Source organism: Castor canadensis, chromosome 13, assembly GCF_047511655.1.
Source record: "Castor canadensis chromosome 13, mCasCan1.hap1v2, whole genome shotgun sequence".
In the NCBI taxonomy this organism is placed as follows: domain Eukaryota; kingdom Metazoa; phylum Chordata; class Mammalia; order Rodentia; family Castoridae; genus Castor; species Castor canadensis.
This window is the reverse complement of record NC_133398.1, coordinates 7,045,975-7,073,437: the sequence shown is the minus strand read 5'-3', so window position 1 is coordinate 7,073,437 and position 27,463 is coordinate 7,045,975. Positions and strand designations below refer to the sequence as shown.

At 52.6% G+C, this 27,463-nt stretch overlaps 1 long non-coding RNA gene across 1 annotated transcript; it reads left to right on the top strand.

Annotated features, from left to right (window-relative positions):
* Positions 1 to 1,754: 1,754 nt before the first annotated feature.
* Positions 1,755 to 4,326, top strand: LOC141415610 (uncharacterized). The gene is made up of 4 exons (XR_012440611.1): positions 1,755 to 1,940; positions 2,269 to 2,399; positions 2,770 to 2,839; positions 4,250 to 4,326. It is a non-coding gene; the product is annotated as an uncharacterized lncRNA (long non-coding RNA).
* The last annotated feature ends 23,137 nt before the right edge of the window (positions 4,327 to 27,463 follow it).

Sequence of the window (27,463 nt, the reverse complement as noted above, 5' to 3'; positions counted from 1 at the left end):
GGAGGTTGAGGACACAATTTAAAAATGTTCTTCCCTGGGTGCTGTGAGGTTTACAGAGGACACCCAGGAGTTCTGGGGGGAGGGGAGCCACAGTTCCCAGATAGAAAAGACCCCAATAGCTGGCTGGGCACAACCTCTTCTTCTGCTTTGTATTCCCCACACCTTTTATTTAATTTAATTAATTTTTTTAGTACTGGCTTTGAACTCAGGGCCTTGAATTTGCTAGGCAGGTGCTCTGCCCTTGAGCTGAATTTTGAGCCTTTTTTAAAGTTATTTTTCGAATAGGTTCTCATATTTATGCCCAGACTGGCCTGGACTGTGGTCCTATTTATGCTTCCCTCGAGGCTGGGATGACAGGCAGGTGTCACCACGCCTAGCTCCCTTCTCTAGGAGCTGCAATTGTTCCCTGCAATTTTCCAGGGAACAAGGCACGGGGAAGCCGTCAACCGCGGTGTCCTTGGGGCACATTCGTGCCTGCGGTGCAGGAGAAGCTGTAGATGTCCTGGTAAAGTCCCTGCCCTCGTGCACCACACGGGGCGAGGGGGAGATGGCACTAAACCATGACATGGCACTGAGGGTCAGGTCAGTGTCACAGGAGTCACAGCAGGAAAGGGCCAGGAGGCAGGGTGACCAGAAGCCCAGGAATCATCTAAGGCTACTAAAGGAAACTGGAGCTCCAGAGCAAGAAGCAAACTGGCATCCCCTTCCTTTCCTGTGCGCTCGGTGCTGGGGCTGCCCCTGAGCAGTAGCAGAGGCCAAGGGGCCTACGTGCGGGGGGAGGGTCTGGCTGGAGAGGAGCCGTGTCCCTTGTTCATCACAAGTCAGGCTACCATTTTCCAAGGAGGCTCCGGGCTCTGCATTGTACAGGTGCGTCCCCACTGACTTCTGGGTCCATTTCACAGAGGGCCTGATGGAGGCTCAGAGGTAGAAGAGTCAGGATTTGAACCCAGGTCTGTTGGGTTTCAGCCGACGCTGGCATTTGGCCTGCGAAGCCATAGAGCTGGGCACGTCAGACCTGGCCAGTGGCCAATGGTATGTGAATTGCAGCCAGCTTTGCAGGTGGCTGTGCCTATGACCACAGTGTCACTGCTCCTACCACAGTCAACTTCAGGGTACCAAAGAAGATGTCACTGGGACAGAAGTGGCAGGACCTGGCATTCACCTGGAGTGGGAGGGGCTGGAACAGGTTCCAGATGCAGCTATGAATGTCAGGTCTGGGGATGCCTGAGGACCTCCGGGCCCAGCCCGGGTTTGCGGTTCAGTGCCAATGTTAGCTGAGGATGGGGTGCACTGCAGGTGCTGGAGCCTCTGTCCTTGGGGTGGCCCAGTCCAGTCTGGAGCGCTGGTCCTCCAAGGTCAGAAGGCGGGCCTTGCGGGGAAGAGCTTGGTGTGGGCACCATGCACCCTAGGGTTTGGGTTCCAATCCTGTGACTCACGAGTGTGTGCTCCTGGGAGGGACATCTGCCCTCTCTGGGCCTCTGTCACATGCAGACATGGGCTGGATGAGCGGAGGTCCTGGCAGTGGAGCGGACCCAGGCGTTCCTGCCCGCCTTCCCCGCCTCCCTCCCCGCTGCTATTTAAAGTGGCGGTGGTTTGGCTCGCTCTTTTTTTAAAAACCATTCCCGTACTTGAGCTGAGTTCCACAAGGCCAGCTGTCACCACTAAAAATGTCTGTCGTGTGACAGCCACCAGTGAGGAGGTGGGAGGAGGCAGGAGGCCCCGGATGGGACCATGGAGTGGCTGGAATTAAAAAAAAAAAAAAGCAGATATAAAATATCGACACTAGGAGGAAGAAGCAGGAGACAGAGGGGTCGTTTGTCCCCTCTCTCCACCTTCCTGAGCATGCTCACTGGCCTGCTGGGGACCCATGGCCATGGCTGGCAGGGCCTGGCAGATGGGTGGCTTTGCGGCTTTCCAGCTCCAGCCCCTCTCCCCTGCAGGTGTGCCTGGCAGCCCCCTTGGACCTCCACCTCCCCACCATTTGCATCTTTACGCCACTGGGGAAAACTGAGGAAGTGACCCATCTGGCCTCAGCCCAAGGATCTGTGTCGGTGAGGGGTGGACACAGGGTTTCCCCAGAGAGGGAAGGACAGGAAGGTTCCATGAGCTTGGAAATGATTCAATATTCACAGTAGACTTGAAAAGCAGTCCTCCATACCCTGCTTTATAGAGAGGGGACTCACGGTGGGGAGTCACTGGCCCAGGGCAGCGCAGGACAGGGGACAGGTGCTCAGGCAAGCTGCATGTGACCCCTGGCTTCGAACACAGTTACTGGCTGGTGTGGAGCATGTGTTTCTCTGGCCTCGACTTCCTCAACTGGGAAATGGAGCAGTAACATCAGCGGGTCCTGAAGATGCCGTGAGGACGAACTACACCAGGCATACGGAGCACAGGACAAGGTGATGGGTAGGACATGCTGGAAGGCCGGAACTGGGACTGGACCCAGGACTGTGGGTTCCAGAGGCCAAACTCCTCTTACCATGTTTTTCACCTGTCAGGGCTGCTGGGAGCAGGGCCTGGAGGAATGGGGTGGGGAACGGGAGGGGGCATCCCGACCAAATGGTGAGCCGCTGGGGACTGGGGGCTTCCTGACCACTTGTCTGAACCACGCTTCTCTGATGGAGCCTCCTGGCCCTTGAACTGTGTGGGAACTCTTAGGAAAGGGAGGGCAGGTGAGAAGACAGCTATGTGGACAGAGACTTTTTGAAAAGAAAAAGGAAATTATAATTATGGCAGATCAATTCCTAAGTTGGAATTTTGTGTCTTTAGAATTCTTTCCTCCCTCTCTTCTTTGGGCTCTTTGGACCTCACTTCTTCCTACTTGCAAAAAGAGGCCTAGGTAAGTCATTTACACTTTAGTAATAATTATACAGTCATCCCCCACCACCCACCCTTATCTGTGGTTTTTCTTTCTGAGGTTTTACAATCTCAGAGATTTGGTCTGAAAATCTCAAGTGGAAAATCCCAGAAGTAAACAATTCCTAAGTTTGAAATTGCATGCTGTTCTTGGAGTGTGACAAAATCTCACGTTGTCCTGCTCTGTCTCACCCAGGACATGAATCATCCCTTTGTCCAGTGTTTCCGTGCTATATATGCTACCCTCCTGCTAGTCACTTAGTAGCTATCTCGGTTATCAGAGCAACTGTGGTGCTGTCACGGTGCTTGTGTCTACGTCACTCCTATTTCACTTAATGATGGCCCCAGAGCACACGAGCAGGGATGCTGAAAGAGAAGTTGTGAGGTGCTGAGTGCACAGTGAAGATTTACCATAGGCGCACTCATCTAAAAACCTGTCTTCTGTAGGGCTCAGTACTATCCCAGGTTCCAGCCATACCCCATGTCTGAGCACCTGCTGTATGCTGGTTGCTCCCCCTGGGAACTTTGATTCTCCATTTGAAGAAACACAGACCTTGGGTCAAAGGTCTTTAGATGTGTATTCCTTTATTCATTCAACAAACACTTACAGAGCACCTGTGGTACTCCAGGTTCCAATCCTGGGTACAATGTCAACTAAGTACCTGCAGGCACCCGAAGTTGGGCAGACAGGCAGCTCTGGGACTGTGTTCTTTCCCAAAAGTATCTACTAAGCACCTCTGGCGCAGGCTCCCTTGGCCACAGTGGTGAGCAGGATGTGACCCTTGGCTCACGGGGGTGACATTTCAGTGGGAGGCATCACAACCCTCAACCAGACACGACATGATGACAGTTAGTGACAGGGTTATGACAGAAATAAAGCAGAATTCTAAAGTTGGCAGGCAGGCCCTCTCTGAGAAGGTGACTTTAAAAAAATACATCCATTCATGTATTTACATTTTTGGTGCATATATGGTGCATTTGCGTGGTTCAAAATTCCAGAAGAGATTAAAAAGCTATCAACAGGAATCCAAGCTACAGAGATGGGAGGACTGAGAGTCAAGACCAGCCTGGACAAAATGTCAGTGGACATCTCGATCAACCAGCCCGGTGTGGTTGTGCATCTCTATAAACCCAGCCAGGAAGGAGACATAGGAAGGAGGATTGCAGCTCAAGGATGGTCGCTGACAAAAACAGGAGGCCCTATCTGAAAAATAAAGCAAAAAGGGCTGGGGGCGTGGCTCAAGTGATAGAAAAGAGCCAGGCCCTGAGTTCAAATCCCAGTATTGTAAAAAAAAAAAAAAGCCATAAAGAGAAATCCTCTGTCCCCAAACTCCACATGCTTCTGTGTCCAGTAATCTCTGTTCTTAAAGAAACTTTTCCTTTCTTTATGCAGATATAAGCAACTATGACTTCCGTTTATAGAAAGTCAGCATCCGCTATGTAGGGACATTTGAACTGAGACGTGACAGGTAAGAAGGAGCCAGACCTGGGAGAGCTGCTGGCAGAGGGCGGTGTGGGGAGAGGGCAGGACCGAGGGTTGGAAAGGAGGAGGCCAGCTGGGGATGGGACTAGGCTATTGTGGTCCCTGTGGCCGTGGTGGGTGAGCTATTGGCAAGTTAGCAGTGTGTTTCCCAGAGGTCACCGAGTCTTGGGTGACTGCTGGCATAATAGCCCTAGGAAGCACCTGGCGAGGAGGAGGGAAGGTTGGCACAGAGAGGTGTGTGAAGCTGGGGAAGGTCACACAGGAGGTGAGCCAGAGGTGGGGGGAGCCCAGACTCTCTGCCTAAGGGCTTGGATCCCGGAGGTGGTCTTCCTCTCCTGATGCTGCCCTATTCCTGCAGAAAGATAGAGGCGTCATCAGAGGCCACCCAGCAGGGAGGGGCCATGTGGAGGTGGGATTTGGCTCACGCCTCAACCTGGTAGTACAGGGACCTCTCCCAGACCTGCGCCACTCACCAGGGCTGCTGACCTGGGCCCAGACCCAAGGAACCTGCATTTGAAACCAGATCCTCTGCAGAGTTGCGGCCTCCCTGGCCCTCTCTGGAGTGTACTGGGGTCACCCCTCTGCCCCTATCTGTGTGCTGTGGTCTGTGAGGGCTGCAGGCATGGTGGCCCTGTGTGTGCCCCGACAGGCTCCCCAGCCTCTGGTCCCTCTGGCTTCTGACACCTCCTTCCCCTGTCACCCACTGGGGCCTGCATCTCTGGGGCTCAGATGTACTCCTTTCCCCCTGGCCTGCTCGTCCTCCTGAGGCTCTGCAGGGTGGGTTTGAACCTGGACATGTGTCCTGATGTCACTGCCAGGGACAGGGCTAGGTGACTCCTTGGGGAGTGTCCTCCAGCTGGGACCTGGCTCATGGCAGAGATGACTTAGAGCACTCGGGTCCCCCTGACCTTTTCTGTGTGTGTGTTCCCCTCTTAGAAGGGTCACAGGTGTGGAGCAGGGAGCAATGAGCGCTCACCAGGCCCATGGCCACTGCGCTCAGGCTGGGGGGCGGGGGGGTCCAGCCTTGGGTTTTTGAGGTAGGGCTCTGAGTTACCTGCTGGCTTCTTCATGCATCATTCAAACACTTGTCACTTCTGCGTCTGGACTTTACAGCTAATTCCACCCAAATGTTCCCCTGCACCGCCTGCCAGGTTCCACACTGAGTGCCGAAAACACACAGGCTCTGGAGGCAGCTGGTGGACAAAGCAGGGAACCCCGCATGGCGGCTGGACAGGGAACAAGGGCTCTGCAGGGTAGGGGAGCTCATTGCTCCTCCTCCCTCCTGCAAGTTCAGGGAAGACTTCAGGAAGGAGGTGACATTGGGATCAAGCCTGGTGGGAGGGAAAAGGACTGTTGGGTGACCAGCTGAGAGGTGTGAAGGGGCCAGGGCCACAGGCATGGTGGCCTGGGTGAGTGGAGGAAGAGGGACAAGGCTCTGGAGGAAGTGAGGCTGAGAGGGTAAACTGAGGCCAGGTAATAAAAGCTCAAGGATTTGTATTAGAGCTCTGGGAGCCACTGAAGCTGTATAAGGAGTGGAGTGACCAGGAAGGGACCAGAGGCTGGACCAGGGGCCTGGACACCTGAGGGAAGCTGGAGAGGCCAGGAGCCAGCACAGGGCTGTGGCCACCTGGCTCTGCCTCTGCTCCCAGGCCTGGGGGTTTCATGTGGTCCTGCCAGGTCCAGGGGTACGGTCAGTCCTGCCCTCCCCAGACTTATGACCTGGGGCCACAGTGCACCAGAGAGGCCTGGAGCTGCCCAACGACAGGCGGGTGCTCTCCTCCTCGGTGTTCCCCTAAACCTTGGAATAAATGAGGCAGATTCAAAATCAGACTCTTTTCACCAGGAGAAATTACTCATTTCAAATATTTGCAGCCGCTTGAACTGAAATTGAGCGAGCTGAGGATTTAGATGAATAATCTGGGGCTTTTCAAAGAGATTTTAGTCAGCACTCCTCCTGGCTCCCTACGCTCCTGCCCAGTCCTCTCCCCATCCCCATCCCCAGCTCAGCCAGCCTCCTGCCCTTTTGGGGCTTCCTCTTCTTACTCCAACCCTGCCCTATTTATCCCTTTCATCCTTTTCTTTTCTGCAGTGCTGGGGATTGAACCCAGTGCCTCATGCATGCTAGGCAATGCTTTATCACTTGAGCTAAGCCCCTAGCCCTTTTGCTTGTATTCTGCTTTTAAGACAGAGTCTGTGCTACCTTTTACCCTCGCTGGTCTTGAATACTGCCTTTGCCTTCTGAGTAGCTGGGATTATAGGCACGTACCAAGAGGCCTGACTTCAGAAATTTCCTTTCTATATTGCTTAGAAAAGAAATCTGGTATAACCTCTCCAGAGACCCTTTGGAGGGTGGGAGAAAAATCTGGAGACTTCTACCTCCTCCCCTGATCCTCTTTCTCCTCTGCAGCTAGAGGCCTCAGCTGGGCGGTGTTTGACAAAAACCAGGCCCACCCCTGGCCTGGCCAGCCACAGACAGGAGGAGGAGGGCTGTGGTGAGGGAGTGAGGAGACCAGCAGGCTTTGAAAGAAGCTTCAGGCTGGATGTGGAGTCCTGGCTCTGAGGGTCCTGGGCTGTCACTGCCCCCCTAGCCTGGGTTGAGGCAGGGCCTTGCTGATTCTTTCCTCCTGTGGTGGGAGTTGGAGAAGGAGGGTGAGGATGAGGAGAGAGGAGAGGAAGGACTGGGAGAGAGCAGTTCTGGCAGGTTAAGTGCAAGGTGGTGTGGAAACCCCACTTGTGAGAAGGCAGGAGGCGTGTGGTTGGTGCCTTCAGGGAAATTGGAGTTTAGGGCCTGATGACCCCATGAAGACACAGACATTTGTGCCCCTGGGCCCTTCAGGTTTTATCCCTGTACAATTTCACTCACCTCTTTCCTGTTCTCTGCCCCAGGCAGCTACTTTCACTTTCTGTTCCTAGAATGAATCACGCTCCTGGTGGCCCCAGGGCCTTTGTATATGTCACTCCCTGTCCTAGAATACCCTTCCTTGACCAGGTCAGCTTAGCGCCTCCGGTCTCAGCTCCACTGTCATGGTAACTCTGAAGAGCTTGTGCTATTTGGCAGGCAGTTGGACCCATCTTAGTGGGGACAGTTTGCTGTAAAATACGGTGTCCAACCCTGGACTCTGCCGAGCCAGCAGGGTCTAGATGAGTCTCATGGGTCTGACCTGCCAGACCTTGACCATTTGGCTGCGACTGAGGCTGGATCTGAAACCTTCTTTGACCTCACCTTAATCATTTCCTTACTACAGAGGTTTTGAAATGTTAACAAAATACTACTTGGTGTGTGAATGCTGATGACAAGGGCCGCCATTCAGGGCTCAGAGTGTTCTGGAAGTGAACCAGTGGGTGCCTTTGGAGTCCAGTGTGGAGCAGGGGTCAGGATAGGTCCTTTGGGGGAGAGAGATGGCCTTGGAGTTCAACCAGGATTTGGGGTGGGGGATCCCAGAGACCAGCCCAACCGTCAGTCTCACTGTAGGGCCTTCTGGGGCTCAGAGGACCCATGAGGATCCTAAATTTCTGGGGTTTCCTGCTGTTTGCAGGGGCAGCCGGAGACCCAAGGAGCAGCGAGGAGCTGGGAACAGAGGTGGAGGACAGAAGGAAGCAGCCAGCATGGGCAGGTGGGAGAGGCAGATGCCAGAGGAGGCCACGGACACCAGAGAGGGGACAGTTACCTACACATGCAGGGCTGCCCTGTGGGGCTTGGGGATGGCAGGCCAGGCACTCTGCAGGTGGCCATGCTTTCCATCCTCCCAGCAACACTGGTGATGGATGGCTCTGTCCACTGAGGACTCCTCCAGGACCCAGGGCTCATTTAGAACAGAGCTAGGCACTGATGCCAAAGCCTCTTCATCTAATCAGAACCCTGTCTGGCCTTCTGGGGGCCTCATCATGACAGCTTATATCATGTTGCTTGGCTAATTGATTAATTTTCATAGTCCCACAACTTCTATCAGTTCCATTTTGCAGGTGGGAAAACTTAGACACAGAGAGGTTAACTAAGTGTATACAGCCGGTAAATAGCAGTGCTGGGATTTGAACCCAGGAGTCTGGATAAAGAGCCCAAGCTCATAACATGCTAAGCTATCCAGAGAAGCAGCCTGGTTCCTTGCTGTCTGTCCATCTACCTGGGAAGTGCGCTTTCGCTGCTGACCTTCCTGGTTTTCTGCGGCATCTGTTGTCTGTATCACTGCCATCGTTCCCCACTCTGTGTGATGGAAATTCATCCAATTTGTGTCTCTGGTCCAGGTGAGGGGAGTTCAGATGTTAGGGTGGTGCCACTGGGGGACCCAGCACATTGTGGGGTGGAAGGGCTGTGAGGGAAGGTCACCTTAGAGCAAGTCTTAAATGATTGTGCACAGGTACTAAGCACATAGCACCCCTCAAATGTAGCCACCACTGCCCTGACCTCTTCTTTTGGGGGTCTTACTTCTGCAGAGAGGCCTTTGTCCCTTGCCACTGTCTGGGATGCTGGAAAGTCAGTCTTCCTTGGGTCGGGGTGAGGAGAGGTTGTTGCGTGCATGGACAGTTCCAGTGACACTCTTGGGAACCTCTGAAGTTGATGGTTCTGTCACAGCCACAGGTTCAACGTGGAACACCGTGTGGACATGGCGTCCTTTTGATCTGAAGTCAGGGGTTTCCCCACCCACAAAGAAGGGAAGTGGGGAGGAGACAGGGGCTCCAAACATCAAAAAATGCCTTTTAGACTGAAGTCCACGATGGGACCCAGGGCACACAGCCAGATGGGACAGCCACAGTGGGAGGGTCCTCAGCCCCCAGCAGGGGCCTGGCAGAGAGCTGAGCTAGGATACTGTCAATGAAATGAATAGGGGACCCTGTCATTCTTCATGTCGGGGCAGCCCCAATATAACAGGACTTTTTCTGACCCCTCTTCTTCTCTGAATGGGAGGGGCCCAGGAAAGTGGTGGACAGCAGGGCATTTTCTGTTTCCCTGCTGCTTTTAGAAAATCAGCCTCCCACCATGGCCTTGGGGGCTGATGGTGAGCTGGTTCCCACTGTCCCTCTCGCCAAGGCTGCAACAGAAGCAAGAGCCACACCACACACATCTCTGTTGTCCCAGACTTGGGCCGATGGCACTGAGGAGTTACGAATGGATCTTGAGGGAGGACATGGGGTTCCTTTTCTTGTAATGGGATTAGGATTGCCATATTAAACACAGGACACCCAGTTAAATTTAAATTTCAGGTAAACAATGAATTTTTTTTTAGAATAAGTATATCCCAAGCATTGCATGGGATAGGTCTACACTGAAAAATTTCTCTCAAATTTGAATTAACTAGTTTTCCCCTCCTAAATCTGGCAATCCTAAAGGCCTCTAGAGTTTCTTGGGCTTCACCCCTGTCCTTAGATGGGGACTTTTTCCTGAAGCTGCAGGGTGGACTGGAGGGCCAGGAGGGGTGACTGGTTTGGTTCTAAGGGGGACAATTTTCACAATGTTGGAATGTGGTTCATCCGGAATGGCTGGCGTTCTGTTCTCCATCAGTGATGCCCAGAGGGACATGTGGGGAGATACCTTGCACAGTGGTCTCGTGGACTCCTGGCCAGAGCCCCAGAGGACAGGCGCTATGGTCAGCCCGTGCCTCACTCCAGGTGAGGAGACTCAGAGAGGACCCAAGTGGCCCTGGCACCCAGCTCCATGCAGCAGAGCAGGGCTAGTGCCCAGCAGGTCTGTCTGAATCCAGGTCTGGGCCTTTCAGTCGTGGGACCCTCTGCCCTCCCAGCCTTGGATCTTCCTCTGACCTACAGGGAGAAGCTCCCTAGCTCACAGCATCTTGTGCTGGCCTGGGCATTCTCTCTTCCTGGGTCCTGTGCCCAGAGTTGGGTCTCATGGATAGCAGACCTTGAGAGGTGGCTCCGAGTTCGATAGCTGCCTGGGAGGGTGGGAGCTGCCTCCTCCACAGTCCCTCAGCCTGAGTCACGCCAGCAAAGGCTGCTTCTGTAAGAGTACAGGGACAAAGGGACTCCTTAGTCTACCTGAAGAAGACGCTCACCACACGTCTCTGTGGAACACACAAGGTGATGTGAGGTCTTCCTTGTTCCTGAGTCTGGTTTTGCCTCCATCAGGCTGGATGTTGCTGTATGATCCTACTGAAGCTCTGTGCTGACCCTGTCAGGTATGTCCCACAAAGACCCCCATTTTACAGACTAAGAGACTGAGGATCAAAGAGAGGGGTCACCTGGTCAACCTCAGCAAGCAAAGGCAAGTGTGTCTGACTGCAGAGCCTATGGGCACTGTGTGGGGTCTTGAGCTAGGACCCCTTACTTCCCATTGCAGCCCTGCTCTGGCAGAGGCAGCCTGGGGGAGAACCTGAGCCTGGACACTGTGCCCTGCCCCTGTCCCATGTTTCCTCCTGTAGGCCTCAGAGAGAGGCACCATAAAACCACAGAGTGGGCGACCTGGTCTCTGGCTGCTCCTGGGACTTGAACAACTACTGATGGCTGGGCTGCCCCTCTCCCATGTGCAATGTAGTTGATCTGGGGGAGGAGCCTGGGTCTTACAGCTTCCAGGTGATTCAGGCCATGGGAAGGCTGGGGAGACTCACGTGAACTAGGATGAGAGCTGAACATCTGTGCAAATAGAAGACAGGGTTTCTGCTCATGGTCTTCATTTCTCTATCCTGAGATGGTGAGGTGCCACCTGTAGTGGAAGTTCTATTTACATAAACCCTACGAAAAGAGAGGAGCCCTCTGTTTCCCTCCATGAGAGCCTGGGTAGGGCGAGTGACATCTTCCATCTCTCTACCCCCACATCCATCCATCTGTCTATTATCCAGCCATCATCCATCCATCCATCCACCTACCCACCCACCATCTCTTTTTCTTCAACTAAGACTCCTTGAACTTTCCCCTGTGCCAGGTCACGAACTGGAAACTGGTTGTGAAGTTATGACCCATACTTCTTCCCTGGCCTTAGGAACTCAGTGCGGCGGAGGACCTGCATGAACCCGTGGGGTGGTGGAGGTGCTGCTGTAATAGAATCTAGAGAGGGCAGACATCATGACTGCCACAGCTTTGGGGACAGTGTCTGGATTTCTTCATGACCAGACTCCCACCGTCCCCTGGGTCCTCAGTGTAAATGCCACCTCACTGGGGACACCCTCCTCTTCTCACCCAGGCTGGATCCCACATTGCGTCCGCATTTCTTTCTGGTGTTTGTCACCACTGTAATGCAGCGTGGTTAGTGGCTTGTGCACGCTGAGTTTCCATCTCTCTCCCTGTGAGCTGTGATCCCGGGTCTGTCCCCAGCTGTAATGTGCCGAGCTCAGTTCTAGGCGAGTAGCTGGTGCTCTTGAAGGGCTTATTAAGAATAAAAGGGAGGTTTCAGAGTGAAGCACTCTGTGAAGGCCTCCCAGATGACAGAGCTCTGGCCTACCTGGGCACATTAGACTCTGGTCAGGAGAGTCTTGACAGGCACACAAGGGAGGGCGCCAGTGAGGACCGAGGCTTAGAGTGGGGGGACCCAGCTCCGTGTGTTTAAGGACAGTGAGGCTGTCCAGGGCAGCCCCTGCAGGGATCAGGGACACCTGAATGCATTTGGTCTTGGTTCCAGTTAGGAGCACTCTTGGCTCTGATTTTAGGTAATACAAGAACATTCGCCTTTATAGGCACAAGCGCTAACCAGTACGCCCAGTGTCCTTGTGTTTTTCAATACTGTCATTCCAGTATTCCACCCAGGGCATGACCAGAGGAGGATCAGGCGCACGTGCGTGGTGGGCCCCCATGACGTCTGCCCTTGGTCCTGTCGCACTGAGGAAACACACTGCCCTTGACACCATTTTTGCTTTGTTTTCAAATGCATTTTTTGTAACATAAGAGGAAACACAACAGTGTTTGGCTTGTCCCTACTGATGCCCGTGGCTGTCAAAGACATCGAAGCACTGAGAAGCTCCTCAACAGTTTGCAAGTAGACACAGCGCCTGGAGGTCCCGGAGTGGTGCAAAGCGCTTTTCTGAGTCCCCTTTTGATCCCTCCTGGTTGAGACTCTGAGAGGTTAAGGCCGCTGGGTCTGGGAGCACACTCCAAGCTCCCTGCTGCTCACCAAACAGGCTGTCTCAGCCTTCACACTTTCCTGCCCCTTTGTGCCTCTGGCTTGTGGGTGAAGTGATATGTGTTCCATCTGGACTGATGCACAGAGGGACCTGTGACAACGTCCCTGTGGCCTCTTCCACTAAAAGGCCACCTGCTTACAGGGAGGGACAAGATGCCAGCGCCCTCAGCCTGGGAACCTGAGTAGCCTGGAGCAGAACAGTGGCCATGAAGCCTCAGCAAGAGATGAATTTCTACTGTGCTGAGCTGAGATGGGGGAATCTCTGTGTCCCTACCTTCAGCAGAGTCCAGCCTGGCCTTGCTAACATAACCCTTTCCCACCTCCAAGATACCACCACTGGGTGTGAGAAACTAGGTGGCTGATGTCTATCTTGGCCTGTGGGGAGCCCCTGGAAGTGGTCCCACTGCTTCCTGGAACAGCAGTGGCCAGGCTGAGCAACACAGATGCATGGGATATGCCGGCCTGGCAGACGTGGCCTCTTGTCTTTGGCAGGGCCTAAGCTCTGGGCTGGCACAAGCAGCCTCCCTTCCCTGACCTGGCAGAGCTACATGGAACCTGGGCACAGCTGAGGTCCCTTCTGTGGGCGCCCTCTGGAGCCAGGCACTGCCACAAAAGCCCAGCTGCTGCTGGCAGGGTGAAGTGACATCTGTGCCACACTAGCCCAGGTGTTTCTGCCAGCTCAGAGGCCAGGCATCACCTCTGGGCCAGCACAGGCCTGGTTGGCAGGGACTGGGGCTGGGGAGCTCATGGGCCTCCCCAGCCCATTCCTGCCCCACCCACTCTTCCTCCTTCCATCCTGTGCCATCCTCTGTCTTGGGTCCCCTGCTCCAGCTGGAAGGCCTTTCTGCCCACTACCCAGTAAACACTCCCACCTGCTTCCCTGCACCAACCCGCTTCCCACCTTCACACCCGGAGGAGGATGGAGAGCACCCTTGTCTCTTTTCCTATTGCAATCTGCCACTTTGACATGACCCTGTCACCTGGCTGCACATCCCTGGGCTGACTTGTCCTATGAGAGTGTGGTCCTCAAGGGCAGTGACTGTGCCAGTCCTGGGACTGGGCTCCAGCTTGGCACAAGATGGATGAGGTGAATAAATAGACGCCCACTCTGTCCTGGGAAAGCGCACCTGTTTATCTGCACCTGCTCCATGCTGGGCCCAGTACGTGCTGGCCATGCCTGGGCTCCTCTCAGACCACCACGAGCCCACGTGGTCATCACATGTACTTATGACGTCACTGTGATTTCTATCCCTGATTTAGCCCAGCTGTCAGAGGACCCAGTGCAGACCGTTGACTACAGAGGGATCCATGGGGTGGGAAAAGGAGATGGGAGGAGGAGAAGCCCCTGCAAAGGTGTGGCACAGGTCTGGACTTCCGTCCCTGCTGGAGGGGCACATGGATTGCAGGCCAGCCCTGTCCCGTCCACTCAAGCATCCTGACTTGCACTGATGGAGGTTTCTGGGGCTAAGCCCCATTATGTCTTTGGGGAGGCTTCTGTTGGCATGCCTTCTCCTGTGTTGTGGTTACAGAAAGTGAGCTGAAGGGTGCATGGTGGGTATTGGGTTTGAGGCCAACCCGTGGAGCCTGGTCTGTCCCCTGCCTGGAGTTCACCTAGAGACAGAGATAAGGCTGCAGGCACCTGTGGCATCTAACTCAGCTCCTGTGTACACACAAGTAAACTGAGGCTCAGAGAGGTAGGTCACGTGGACAGTTCTGATATGGCTTTGTGACTGTGTAAGTCCCTGAAGACTATGAAATGCATTCTTTCACCTTTCAAAACACACCCCTTTGCTGTGAGAAGCACCTCTTTTGTCCCAGCAGCTCAGGGTCCTGTGGGTGGACCTTGGTGGCTCCTGAGTCTCTCTCTAGACTGCAGATCCCAGATCAGGGAGCAGCTGCTGTTCTGGGGCCAGGCCGGACCAGGTGACATCCTGGTTCTATGTGGCCACTTCCATAACCAGGGAGTCACAGTCCTCACCTCACAAGTTCCCAGGAGCCAGGGTTTGGATGCTCCGAGCTTGACGGAGAAGCTCGGGTGCCAGTGGGTCTTTGTGAGGATATGTGTGCAGCGGGGTGTCCTGTCCCCAGGGACAGTCTCTGTGCTGGGGAGGGCAGAGCCTAGGCCAGGGCCTTCTCCCATTCCACCCTCCTGCTCGCCCTGCACGCGTGAATGTTATTTTCCCAGTACAGATGAAGGGTAAGGTCAACCACTTGCCCAAGGTCATGCCTTGAGCGTGGCCGACAGGACCATAACCCTCATGGTGGCCCAAGGCCCTAGCACAGCTCCTGGGACCCAGTGGATTCTGAATGAAATGGCGTATCCTTGGGGATTAGGGTCCTGGTGGCAAGGGGAAGCCGGGGCCCCACCCAGCACCAGGGTTGTGTGTAGTGCTTAAGTAGCTACTGGACCCCTGAATCTCCCCAAAAACTTCCCTTCCACTTACCTGGCCCATTGTCCTGACCCCACACCACTGCTTCCTTGTCCTACTCACCTTCCGAGGACCCAGCAAAGAGGCTGTTTCTAGCTCTGTACCCACAAAGAGCACCGGGCTAGGACCCAGGTACGGGGACCCTCTCAGCTTACTGCCCTCCAGAAGTTGGGGGTTCTCTTCTCACCTGCAGGCAGTGCCAGGCTCTTTTTTTCTGGGGAGTGAGGTTGTAGGCTGGCACACCAGTGCCCAGTTTTCATTAATTGGATTTAAAAGGGATTCTATTTTTTCCCTGAATACTGATTGATCCAGGCCAGGTAAACAGCACCGCCAAAAATGGTTTGGGGGAGGCTGCGGCAGGAGATGGGGTAACTACCATTACTTGACATTTACTCAGTGTGGAGGGAGGGAGGGAGGAGGTGAGTCACAGCCGGAGTCTCAGCCCACAGATTCTTCAGAGACAAGCAGCCCAGAGACAGGCAAACAGGAGGGCTCGGAAGGGCTTTTGCACCCCACTTCTCAGGCTTCAGGGGGCCCTGGGGCTTCTCCACTCCTGGGAGAAGAGGGTCTTTGTGCCTTTAAATGGCTGTGAATTTAGCTCTGGAGATAAGTGTTGGGGGTGATGGTTTTCTTTTTTGACATTCTCTCTGGGAGCCCTTTGTACCCTGGAGGTAGTAGGGGTATTAGGCAGGACAGAGGGTGGGATGTTTAGTGTCTCCCCCTGGTCTGTGTCCCCCCAAAAGCTCTGTCCAACAATCTCTACTCCTGGCTGCCTCAGTTTCCCAACTTGGTGCTACATCCATTGGTGTTTGTAGGAGGGCTGGTGGGTGGGAATCATAGATTGGGGTCAGGAGATAGGTGAGCAGGTCTTGCTGTCTGCATGGGAGGACTGGGGAGCCAGGAAAGCTCTGGTCTCACTGTTGTCCTTAGCCACAGCCCCTCCCAAGGGCAGGGAAGTTACCTATTTGCTCAGCAAGTGTTCTTAAAGGAATCTGCCACCAGCCAAGTCTTCGCTGGTTGCTGTGGCTCCCGGAGGGGACAGCCTGCCCAGTCCTGCCCCCTCCCTGCCCTCTGGAGCTGAGGTGCTGTGTGCTGTGGGCCTGCCATCTTGTAGGGAATCTTCTTGTCACCTGCCCTTAAGAGCTGCATGTCCTGACTCCCCTGGGAACATTTCCAGTCTCCTTACGCTCAGGAGATTCTCCCTTCCTCTGGGTAGCAGTGGTTGATTTTCTGGGATGGCCTCATCCAACACTACGCCTGTCCTTGTCCAAACCTGTAACCCTCCCTCACACCCCTGTGCCCTGTCCTCTTCACAGGGCCCCCAGCTGTGCAGCCTCTGGAGCCTGGCCTCTGCCCTTCCCTGACCTGCTTCCTCCCACAAGCAATCTGACACCAAATCCACTGGATCAACCCATTCAGCATCTCAGACTGGCCTGCTGCTCTCCTTCCTCTGCTCCAGGTCCTGTCACCTCAGCCCCTGGCTGGGGTCCCAGTCTCTGCTCACTGCATTCCCCACTTGGCAGCCCAGCTTTCATGAGCACGAGTTGGGTGGGCAGCCCTGCCCCTGGCTTCTGGGTCCCAACACCACCCTGCATTCTCTAACTGTCTTCACTTGAAAGCCAGTTTGGCTTCTTTCTCTGAATGCTTTCAGGAAAGTTCTTCCCTCACACTTGCTTTGCTGCACAGCTTCACCAGAATGGGTTGTGGTGAGGAGTCCTTTAATTTCTCTTAATTAGGACACTTGGGTGTCTACAACCCATGCTTTGGTTTTGTCCATAAGTGCTAGAGAATTATCAGCTGTTTTCTCACTCTCTCTCTCTCTCTCTCTGTCTCTTTTTCTCTCTCTCCCTCCTTCTCCTAGAGATGGAACTCAGGCAAGCTCTCCACCACTGAGTCACACCCCCAGCTATCTTTTCTTAACATCGTTTCTGCCTGGTTTTCTTTCTCTTCATGGTCCAATTCAACTCCATCTTTTCTAGCTTGTCTTTTACCCTCTTCATTTTTTCCCCCATTTTTATGTCTCTCTGCCAAGCATTCTGGCTATTTTCTTTTGGCCTATTTTCTTTTAACCTAATTCCTTCTTTGGCTGCATCTAATCCATTCTTATACCCATTCCTTGAATATTTTTAATCCTTTATTAGTTACTCACAGAGCAGAGGAGGGAGGAAAGGAGGAGGTGAGTCATTGCTGGAGTTTCAGCCCACAGGTTTGGCAGCCTTAGGGTAGGCAAGCAGGAGGGCTTCAGAGAGCTCCAGCTCCCCCAGTCGATTGCCAGGCTTTGGGGGAGCCCTGCGGTTTCTCCATTCCTGGAAGGAGAGGGTCCATGTCTTTAAATGGCTGTGCACTTAGCTCTGGAGATGGGACCCCTGTATGCAGGCGGGGCACTTGTGCTTGTACACACGTATAAAGTGCATACATTACAAACACAATTCTGCAGAGGAGCATAAAACAATGCACAGTTTCATCCTTACAAACCACGTGCATATGGGGCCGTTACCAACAAGTCAAGAAATAAGTCTCTGAGGTTTTTGATTTTCTGCAGTGCTAGGGGTTGAACCCAGGGCCTTGCTCACACTAGGCAACCCCAGCCCTGAGCTGCAGCCCTGTCCCCAAATCACTGAATTTAAAATTTTAATCATCACCATGTTTACCTCTAGAGCTTCGATTTGGTTCTTTTATGAATCTCTAGGTTCTGTGTTCACTTGTAATATTTCGAGCTTGCCTTTTTATTTTTTTAATTCATTTTGGCAGTGCTGAGTGGAACTCAGGGCTTCCCACATGCTAGGCAAGTGCTCCACCATCGAGCTACACCCCCAGCCCATCTTTTCATTTCCTTTTTGTTTTGGTGGGACTTGGATTTGAACTCAGGACTTAGCACTTGCAAAGCAGGTGCTCTACCATTTGGACCATGCCACCTGTCTATTTTGTATTTTGCTCTGGTTATTTTGGAGATGTGGTCTTGTGAACTATTTGCCGGAGCTGGCCTTGAACCATGATCCTCCTGATCTCAGCCTCCCAGGTAGCTAGAATTACAGGCGTCCAACTCATTTCCTTTTTTAAGAAATAGTGAGCACGGCTGTTTGAGTCCCTGTCTGTTAGTTGCAGTGTTTGATTTTGGGGGTTGGTTTCTGTGGGTCTTTCTGTTGCTGTCTCTCACGGTGTCTCATTTCCCTGTGTGCCTTGAGTTCTCTCTGTGGCCATAGTGTTTGAAATTAAGTGTGGCGATAATGTGGGGGCATGAGATGAAGATTCCTTTCTCCTCAGAGGACTTTTGTTTACTTCTAACACACACCTGGATTTTCTACCTGTCTGGACCCGTAGCAACCCCGAGTTGAGGCTCCCAGCCTTCTGGTCCCCAGCAGGGCTGGTCCACTTCTGGTCACTCTTTCTGTGAAGATGTAGTCCTTGGGGTCCTGGCTACTTGTGGGGAGGGTCTCCTATCAGGTGTCCTACATGCTGTGTACCCTGGGTTTTTGTCCCACCCCCTAGGGCCTCCTCCCACCCCTGTCCTGTTCTTCACACATGGCAAGCTGAAGGCTTCCTGGCTTTGTTAGGTATAGGTGGCTTCTGCGTGTCCCCCTTCCTCGAGTTCCTGCCCTCCCTCAGGTTTCCTCTAAAAGTTTCCTATGTTGCCCAGGCTGGACTGGAGCTCATCCTCCTGAGTGCTAGGATTATAGGCGTGAACAACCATGCCTTTTTAAGTTCTCTTTAACTAGAAGACTGGTCAGAATAACCTGGTCACATTACCAGGAGTGTTCATGATCCTTCTATAAAACAAATTCTGACCACACCTGTTCTCCATACAGATGTCTTGATGGGCCCCTGATGCCCTCTAGAAGGACCCCATATTTTTTGGTGATGCAGGTGTTTTGAACTCAGGGCCTTCTGCTTCTAGACAAGAACTCTACCACTTGAGCCACACTTCCAGCCCTTTTTGCTTTAGTTATTTTTCAGGTAGGGACTCACACTTTTTGCCCAGGGCTGACCTTGGACCCCAATCCTCCTACCTATGCTTCCCCAATAGTTGGGATTACAGATATGCATCACCACACCCAGCTTGTGTTTTTGAGATTGCTAACTTTTTGCCCAGGTTGTCCTCAATTCTCCTGATCTCTGCCTCTCACATAGCTGTGACTATAGGCATGAGTCACTGCTCAGCAAGACCCCATCTTGACTGTATTCTCCATTCTAGCAGATCCTTCTCTGTGTTCTCCTCTGTGAGCTCACCTCTTGTCCCTCTCCCTGGATTTCTGCTTCAGCCACATTGAGCCACACTGATGCCTGGAGCCTTTTCGCCTGTGGGCATCAGAGGTGCTATTTGGTTCCTCTAGACTGAGATGACTTTCTCTCCTCTTGGCTTGGCTAAGTTTCAACATCCTGCCAGGTTAGACACCATTTCCTCCAGGAAGCCACTTGCTCGCCCACACCAACCCCGTGCTAAGCCAGGTGCCAGGTCCCCTGAGCATCCCTCAATGCAGCATGGAGACCCTGGGTGATAACTACCTGTTTCTGTTGGACATATCTGTGGGGTGGCTGGGTGGGTGGCTGGGAGGGCTGGTGGCTTCTACTCTTGTCCTGACATTGTCAGTTACTCTATCTTTTGGGACACCCCTTGACTAGTGCCGGGCAGGCCTGCGCCTCCCTCATGCCCCTCTTTCTGCCTGCCCTGTCCTTGGCACAGTGGCTCCAGGCTCCTTTCGGCAGCTTCTCTGGAGGCTCCTGCTGTTTCCTTGACCCACATCCAGAACTGGGCTGAGGCCTCAGGGTAGGGAATATACAGAGCGGGTAGTTTTAATTCCAACCACAGGAAGCCCCGTTTCATATAGAATTCATTCAGAACCTGTTGATAAGTGAAAGCAAGGCATAGAGGTGTCCAGTCTGCCAATGACAATCAAGGGGTCTGTATCTTGGGTTAGAGTTCCTAACTGTGGAGCAAAGAATTCAGCCATTCAGTGCCTCAGTTTACCGATCTGTAAAAAAGGAGAAGCCATATTGTCTACCTCTAAGCTGATGGTGGGCCAGGAAAATGGAGCGGTCTCATTAGATTTTGTTTACCCTGTTCCCCAGTGTGCGCCCCACCCCACTGTCCACATCCCTCCCTGCCCCTCTGTCTTTGCCCATGCCATGCCTACCCAGAATGCTCTGCTCTCCCCGTGAGTTGTCCTACCTCCTCTGGAGCCTGTGCTGCCCACCATGGTCTGGGGAGGCCTTTGCCAGCCCCACCCTCCACAGGCGAGTGTCACCTCTCATCTGGAGCCTTGACTGAGTCTGCCCAGGTAGGGCCTAGTGCTGGCTGCACAGCTTTGACAGAGATCTCGGGGTGCGTCAGACTCCCAGCAGAATGGGGGGGCTCTTGGCTGGGACTTAGGGGTACAGGGAGATGGCAGAGAAGTGCATTTTCTTACTGTGATTGTCAGGAGTGATGACATCATCCCTGGATATTGCAAGGTGCTTTAAAATATGTAAAGTGTTTTCCCAATGTCTTCACATCTGGTCTTGATTGCAGAGGACAAGATGAGGCTGATCATTTAGCACATGAGGAGACCCGAGACCAGAGAGGGATAGTAGCTGCTCAAGGTCACACAGCTAGCTACTTGGCCTTACATAGCTTGGCATTCACAGCCTACTCCCAGAGCCTCTGGATAGAGGAGCTCTTTCCCTTCTGGAATCTCATCCATGGACACAGAGAGGTCTGGCAATGTGTCTTCCCAGTGCCCAGCTTGGATCTGGCATGCAGAGTGGGAGGGGGTGGGACATGCCAGGTGAGAGTAGAGCTGGGAAGAGCCTGCAGCCAAGCGGCCACAGGATCAGATGTGTCGTTTGGAGGAACCTGAGGTTAATGGTGGAGCTGAGGCGGGGAGTCCTCGAGGGGCTGGAGGTGGCAAGGCTGGGCTTGAGGAAGAGTCTATAGAAAGGGAGACAGGGAAGACATTGGAGGGGTATCCATCCAGAAGTTAGGCAGATGGGACCTGGCCACAGGTTGGCTTTGGGGCTGAGGGCCTGGGCACCCAGGCTTTGCAAAGAGCTGCTTGTGGGGACCAGGGGGAGTCCTTGCAGATGGAAGGAGGCCACCTGATGGAGTGCTAAGGAGGCAGGATGGCAAGGAATCTGGTTTTGGACAAGGTGACTTTGGGTCATCCAGGTGGGGACATCCAGCATCCACGAAGGTCGCTGGGACATAGGGTCCAGTGACAACCCAGTCGAAGATCCAGTGTCATCAGGCCTGGGGGCCTGTCCTTTCCTCCATAACAAAGACACCCAGAGACTTGGCAGAGCTGGAATCGATGTCATCCATCCATCTCACTGTCACCACGAGAGTGAATGATCGCTTGGTCATTTTGTGGGTTCCCACAGCCTTCATAGGCTACCACTTACTGACACATCCACCCCTCAGTGAGGGAGACAGGACTCTGCTCATCCTGGGATTTCAGACAACCTCGTGTCGGGAGGGAAGAGAGTGACAAAGTGAGTACAGCCAGTGCTGATCCCCCAGGAGCAACAGTACGGCTGTGCTGACGGTCCTTGGCCAGAGGCGTGGTGCTTGCAGCAAGAGAACATCTGCATCTGGCCCTGTCCCTCCCCCTGCCACTGTCTCCCCCGCTAGGATGTGAGCACCCAACTCCCCTGGGCAGGGGTGTGTCTGTTCAGCTCATCAGCACCTGGAGCCATGCTCAGATACTGTGCAGCTTGGGGAGGGTTCACAGAAATTCCCCATGTGTTTAAATCCTGGCTGGGGACCTCCTGCTTCTGTCTGTTTCTGGTCCAAGGGCCACCTGCCTCTCCATAAAACAGCTGATCACAATGAAGTCTTTGGGACAGGACTGCTGTCCATTTGTGACCACCTATGTGGGACCCTTAGTGTCACCTGACACACAAGTGCTCCATGGTGTCTGCCATGGTTGTTATTGGGGGGGTGTTTACTCCCCCACCTGGATTTCCATGAGTCTTTGACCCTAGCGTGTCATAAGTGCTCCCCTTCATCAAGAGGAGAACTTGCCACTGATGATCCCACCAGGCACGGGAAGACCCTCTGAAGGTCCACAGAAACCCTGTTGCAAATACCTGGCTATGATTGTTTTTCCTGCTGGGGTTTGCAAGAGTGACAGTGATAATGTTGTATTTGTAAAGTGCCTTAAAATACAGTAAATGCTTCCTCTACACCCTCATGCCTGGTCTCAATTATAGAAGATGGCAGCCCAGTGATCATTTTACAGATGAGAAGCCTGAGACCACAGAGGTACAGTTACTGCCCAAAGTCACACAGCTAGTTCATGGACAAGTGGAGAGAAGATGGGGGGATGGCTTGCCTCTCCTGCTGGTCCACTGTCCATGTTGGGGGGTGGACATGGCTTTAAACTCTGGAATGACTCTGGCTGGAAAAGAAGTGGATGAGCTGGGAGCCAAGACATGTGTCCTAGGTTGCAGCCATCACCCTGGATGGACACTTGGGATTGTCCCTGCTTCCTCTTTACCTCTCCTCCTATGTCCAAACCACGAGCTATTGGCCCCATCCACATCCGTACATGTCTCTCTTCGTGTCAAGGCCACTGTCCAGGCAGCATTCTTACCAGCCCCTCCTGGGAGACTCCAAAGGCTTCCCAGGGATGCTACTGCTTAGTGGCCTTGGTTTGCCCTTCCCCCTTCCTGTCCCCTCCTGGTCTCGCCCTTCCCACTGCACTCCCGTCACCTGGAGTCTACCCCCACCCGAGTTTCCTGGTGTCGGTTCCACAATCCAAAATGCTTCCACATCCTCGCAGCTCCACATGGCTGGTTCCACCTCACCCTGAGGGTCCTTCCCCATTCACGGCCCCTGGGATTTTTCCAGTGTTTGTAGCCACTAGAGACCTCCCTTCCTCCCTTCCTGTCTTCCTGCTGTGGCCTTTCAGGGTATGCCTGTCCTACTGGGAGCATCTTCCAAGGAGGCAGGGACCTGGGGCTCCATTGTCACTGGGTGTTCATTTCTGTGTGAGCACTTAGTAGCTACTCGGTGGATGTCATTGGGATGAAGAAATTTCTGTCTGTAAAACAGTGATCACAGGTGACTTGGGACAGAGCTTGAGACCACTTGGCCCCAGCTCCTGGTACAAAGTAGAGGCTTGCAGATGGTGTCTTGTGTCCCCCACCCCCTTCTGCAAGTCTCCTTTGTGCCTGACCCAGCTCAGCAGTAGATTAGACGAATGTGTGCAGAAAAGATTGACCAGACAGAGCGGTGGGGTCTACCACTGTCCTCAGCTACTCACTTTGTTGCTTGGAGCCCCCACCCACCCTCAGGTGAGCGAGTTTGCAGTGACTAACATGAGCAAGGGAACGAGGGAGGGGCTTGCGACGGGGAGAGCTCTCAGCCTTCTGGGACCTGGGGTGGGAGGTGCTAGTTCTCAAACTGGGCAGAATGAAGACTCACAAACTCCTCTGTGCCCACAACTCACAGAGAGAGTTTACCACAAGGAAGGGTTAACTTCTGCCTTTTGGCTCCTGAACTCCAGGGAGGATGGGCAGAAACGAGACCTAACGGCAGCTGGTTAGAAGTTCTGGGTGTAGTGCTGGCTAAGCTCAGTGTGAGCCCCCAGGGGAACCCAGAGGCTGCTCAGCTCTGAGAGCTGTCCATAGCAGGGTCTGTGGGGATGCCTGGGGTCTGCACCATAGACCCCCAAGGTCTGATGCTGTGCTGTAGACACTCCCCTCCTGTCCTGTTCTGGACCCTTCTGGGGCACAGGGCAGGGGACCTTCTGGATGTTCCCATCCCTGTTGACCCCAAATGACTTTTTGAACCTTCCAGTTGGTCCAGGGTGTGGGGAGAAGGTAAGAGCAATGACCCTGGTTCAAATCCTATCTTTACTAGAAGAAAAATGCAAGGTTGCAGTCTACAAGGTCACTGCACAAAAATGGATTGGGTTTCTATCCACTGGCAATGAGTCTAAGAAAAACTCCATTTGCCTTTGCATTGAAAAGAACAAAATACTGGGCTCAGTCTTTCTCGGCCCCTCCCATGCCCTGGGAGTTTCTGCCTTTCTTCACCCTCTCTTGAAACCAGCCCCCCCCCGCCCCCCCCCAATTCTGCGGGCTCTACTCCCTTACTTTACACTTCTCTATCTCAATAAATCTTCCACTTTACTCCCCCCAAAAAGAACAAAATACCAAGGAACAAATTTAACGAAAAAAAAGTAAGATTTGTACACTAACAAATTGCTCGACTCCTCTGAACCTCAGATTTCTCTTCTGTAAAGTAGGGGTAATAATATTGTTTCTTCCTAAATTGTGGGGATTCCACGAGGGAACATGGGTGCCCCGGAGTCCCATTTGGGCCGTGGTGGGGGAGGGGAGGGATTTCTGAGCACAGTAGGTTCTTGCCCTGGTAAAACAGGCAGTAGGGGCTGCTTCTCCCAGGCAGGTCTCCCTGGTGAGGATGCAGCAATCCCAGGAACTCAGGAGTCCCGGGGCCACTGGGAATGACCAAACACAGAATCAAAATTCAGAAAGGCTGTTTCTCTCCTAGGCCACCAGCTGCAGGGATGCAAGTAGGGGTAACGATGACAACATAAAAGCAAAAATAACCAGACTTCACAGAGGTCTGGCCTGTGCTCTCCGCCCTGCTGTGCATGCATGGCCACTGGCCATGGGAGGTAGGTTCTGTCACTATCCCCACTTTATCCATGGTGAAACTTGTCAGGAAGCTGACTTGATGGCACAAGGTCACCCTGTCACACGGAGGGTGAGGGACGGGCTCCAACCCAGAAGTCTGGCTCCCAAGTCCCTGATCTCAACTGCCCCACCTGGACACCTCCTTTTTGTCCATCGATTCCTCCTGAGGGTAGAGTCCCTTCGTTCTGCCTGTTTGAGCTCTCTAGGGCTACAGGGGTGACGGGGACAGGGCCATCTAGCAACCTGGTGTTCCCTGCTAGGACCCACTCATCTCAAGCTATCCAAATCCTCCAAGCCCAGCTCAAGTCTTTACTGTGATGGATTTTCCTTACAAACCATTTGACATGCATTTATTTGATCTAGGTGATCATGCAAGACAAACAGACATCTGGGACAAACTTGACTTCTAGGCTTCAGAAAGATGTGCAGGCTTTCCTGAACACGGTTTTCTTTCCTTTTCTTCTTCGTGACTATTTCTCAAGTCAGCCTGACAAAGTGGTCCACACAAGGCACTGCAAAGAGTCATTTCCTAATGTACCTTTTATTTAGGTCCTAATGTAGAGGCCACTGCTTGGACTTGTGGCTTCTACAAGCAGCGGGACTGGGGACCTGAAGTTAGGTATCATTTAACCTTTGGCCTTTTCTAACCACCTTGGCCTTGGCCTCCTGCCGTATGGGTAGAAGCCTGTTTCTTTCTTTTGGTAGGACGTAGCAATGTTTACGTAAATTTTCATTACTTTTGTTCCTTAATAGCTGACAGGTCCATGGAACTCCAAATTTTACCTTTTCCCCTTCAGTTCTTTGGGCTATCAAACAATTCTTCTAGTCCTTTCCTCGGCAATGCGGTGTGAGTCAGTTTTCACTGATGGAAGGTGATGACATTTGGAGTATTCTTGGGAGTAAAGTCAGCACAGACCTGGGGAGTTATTGATGACCTGGCGGCCCCTTCAGGGTGGCTGTGACTCCTACAAAGATGGCCACAGCCATCTCTTTGCTTAACTCCCAACTCCAATTTTGACATTTCTTTGAACCTCCACCCTGCAGGCTTCCTGACCAGGCCACTGCTCTAGCTTCCTAGGGCTAAGAAGAGTCAGGGCTCTGGAGTCCCTCAGATCTGAATTAAAATTCTGCCTGGATACATTTTTTTTGTTCTCAGTACTAGGGATTGGACCCAGGGCCTGATGCTTGCCAGGCAAGCACTCTATCACTTGAGCTACACCCCCAGCCCTTTTGTTTTTCAGATAGGGTCTCACTCTCTTTGCCTGGACCTACCTGGGATCCTGCTTCCACCTTTCAAGTAGCTAGGATCACGGGCCTGTGCCACCATGCCCAATTTGGATCAGTCTTAACTGTAAGAGCTAAAGCTAGAAAACTATTGGAAAAAACCAGGAGTAAATATTTGACCTTGGATTAGACATTTGATGTTAAGAGCACAGGAACAAAAGCATAAATAGACAATGGACTTCATCAAAATTAGAGACACTTTTCTTCAAAGGACACACAGAGGATGTGAGGGTGATCTGGTGTGACACCTGTCACCCACTGATCATCAGGGTTGACTCTGTTGATCTGGCTGACTGGGTAGGTGTTCTCTTCCTCCCTCACTGCTCCATGTGTGTCCCTCTGGGATCTTTGTGCTTGGTCAAAGAGGATGACCACCCCCCACAGAGGAAGACCGTTCTTTGGTCAAGGGTATATGAGTCGCTGTGCTCCCCTGCTAGAACTCCAAACAAGCTCTCGAAGGTCCCAAGAAAAGCAAAAAGATAACTTGCAGGCGGGAGAATAATTTTGCAAATCACATTTCTGACAAGGGATTTGTTACCAGAATATATAAAGAACTCTTATGACTCACTAATAAAAGACAAATAAAATAATTTTAAAAACTGGCAAAGAACTCGAGTGGAAATTCCTCCAAAAAAGACATACAAATTGCAGTATGTATGTGGAGATCCTCAGCACCATTAGTCTTTGGGATATGTAAATCAAAACCCCAGTGAGCCAGCATCTCACCCCTCCTGGGATGACTACAACAAAAAGACACACAAAAACAAGTGTTGGCGAGAGCATGGGGAAACCAACATGCTCATGCATTGCTGGTGGGATTGTAAAACAACAGAGACACTTTGGGACACAGTTTGGCAGTTTGGCAGCTCTCCAAAATATTACCCATGAGGGAGTACCATGGCCTTAGCAATTCCAGTCCTAGCATGTAGCCAAGAAGATCAAACGTATATTCACACAAATACTTGCACACAGATGTTCACGACAGCATTATTCAAACAGCTAAAAAGTAGAAATGACTCGTACATCCATCAAGTGTAAAATGTGGCGTTTACAGTGGAATATTACTTGCCCGTCAGTGGGGAGGAGCTGCTGATACTGCTACAATGTGGATGAACCTGAAAACACTATGCTGAGTAAAAGCAGCTGGACTCTGAGGCCACAAACTGTATGATTCCACCAATGAAGTGTTCAGAAGAGCTGAGTTCACTGAGCAAGCACAGACTGGGGGTGGCCAGGGGCTGTGGGCAGGCAGCATAGGGAGGGAGGCTGGTGAGCAGGGGTTTCTTTTGGGATGAAAATATTCTAAGACTGGATAGTAGATCTGGTGGTACAAGTCTCTGACTGTACCACAAATCATCAAGCTGCACTCTTTGAAAGGGTGAATTTTATGGTGCGTGAATGATATCCCCGTAAAGCAGCTATTACAAGAGGGTAAGCTGGCGGAGTGGCTCAAATGGTAGAGTGCCTGCCTAGCAAGCACGAGGCCTTGAGTTCAAACCCTAGTGCCCCCAAATAATAATAATTAAAATAAAAAAATAGAAAAGGGAAGGGTTCAACTTTGACCCACAGGAAAACCTAGGGAAAGGGGAAGAAGTCAGATGACACCATGAAAAAGTGAACACACAACCAGGCTGTGGACAGTCCACAGCACCGAGGACCCAGTTTCTGCAATAGGTTGGTAGAATATCTGTGAATTTTTTTAGAAAGTAA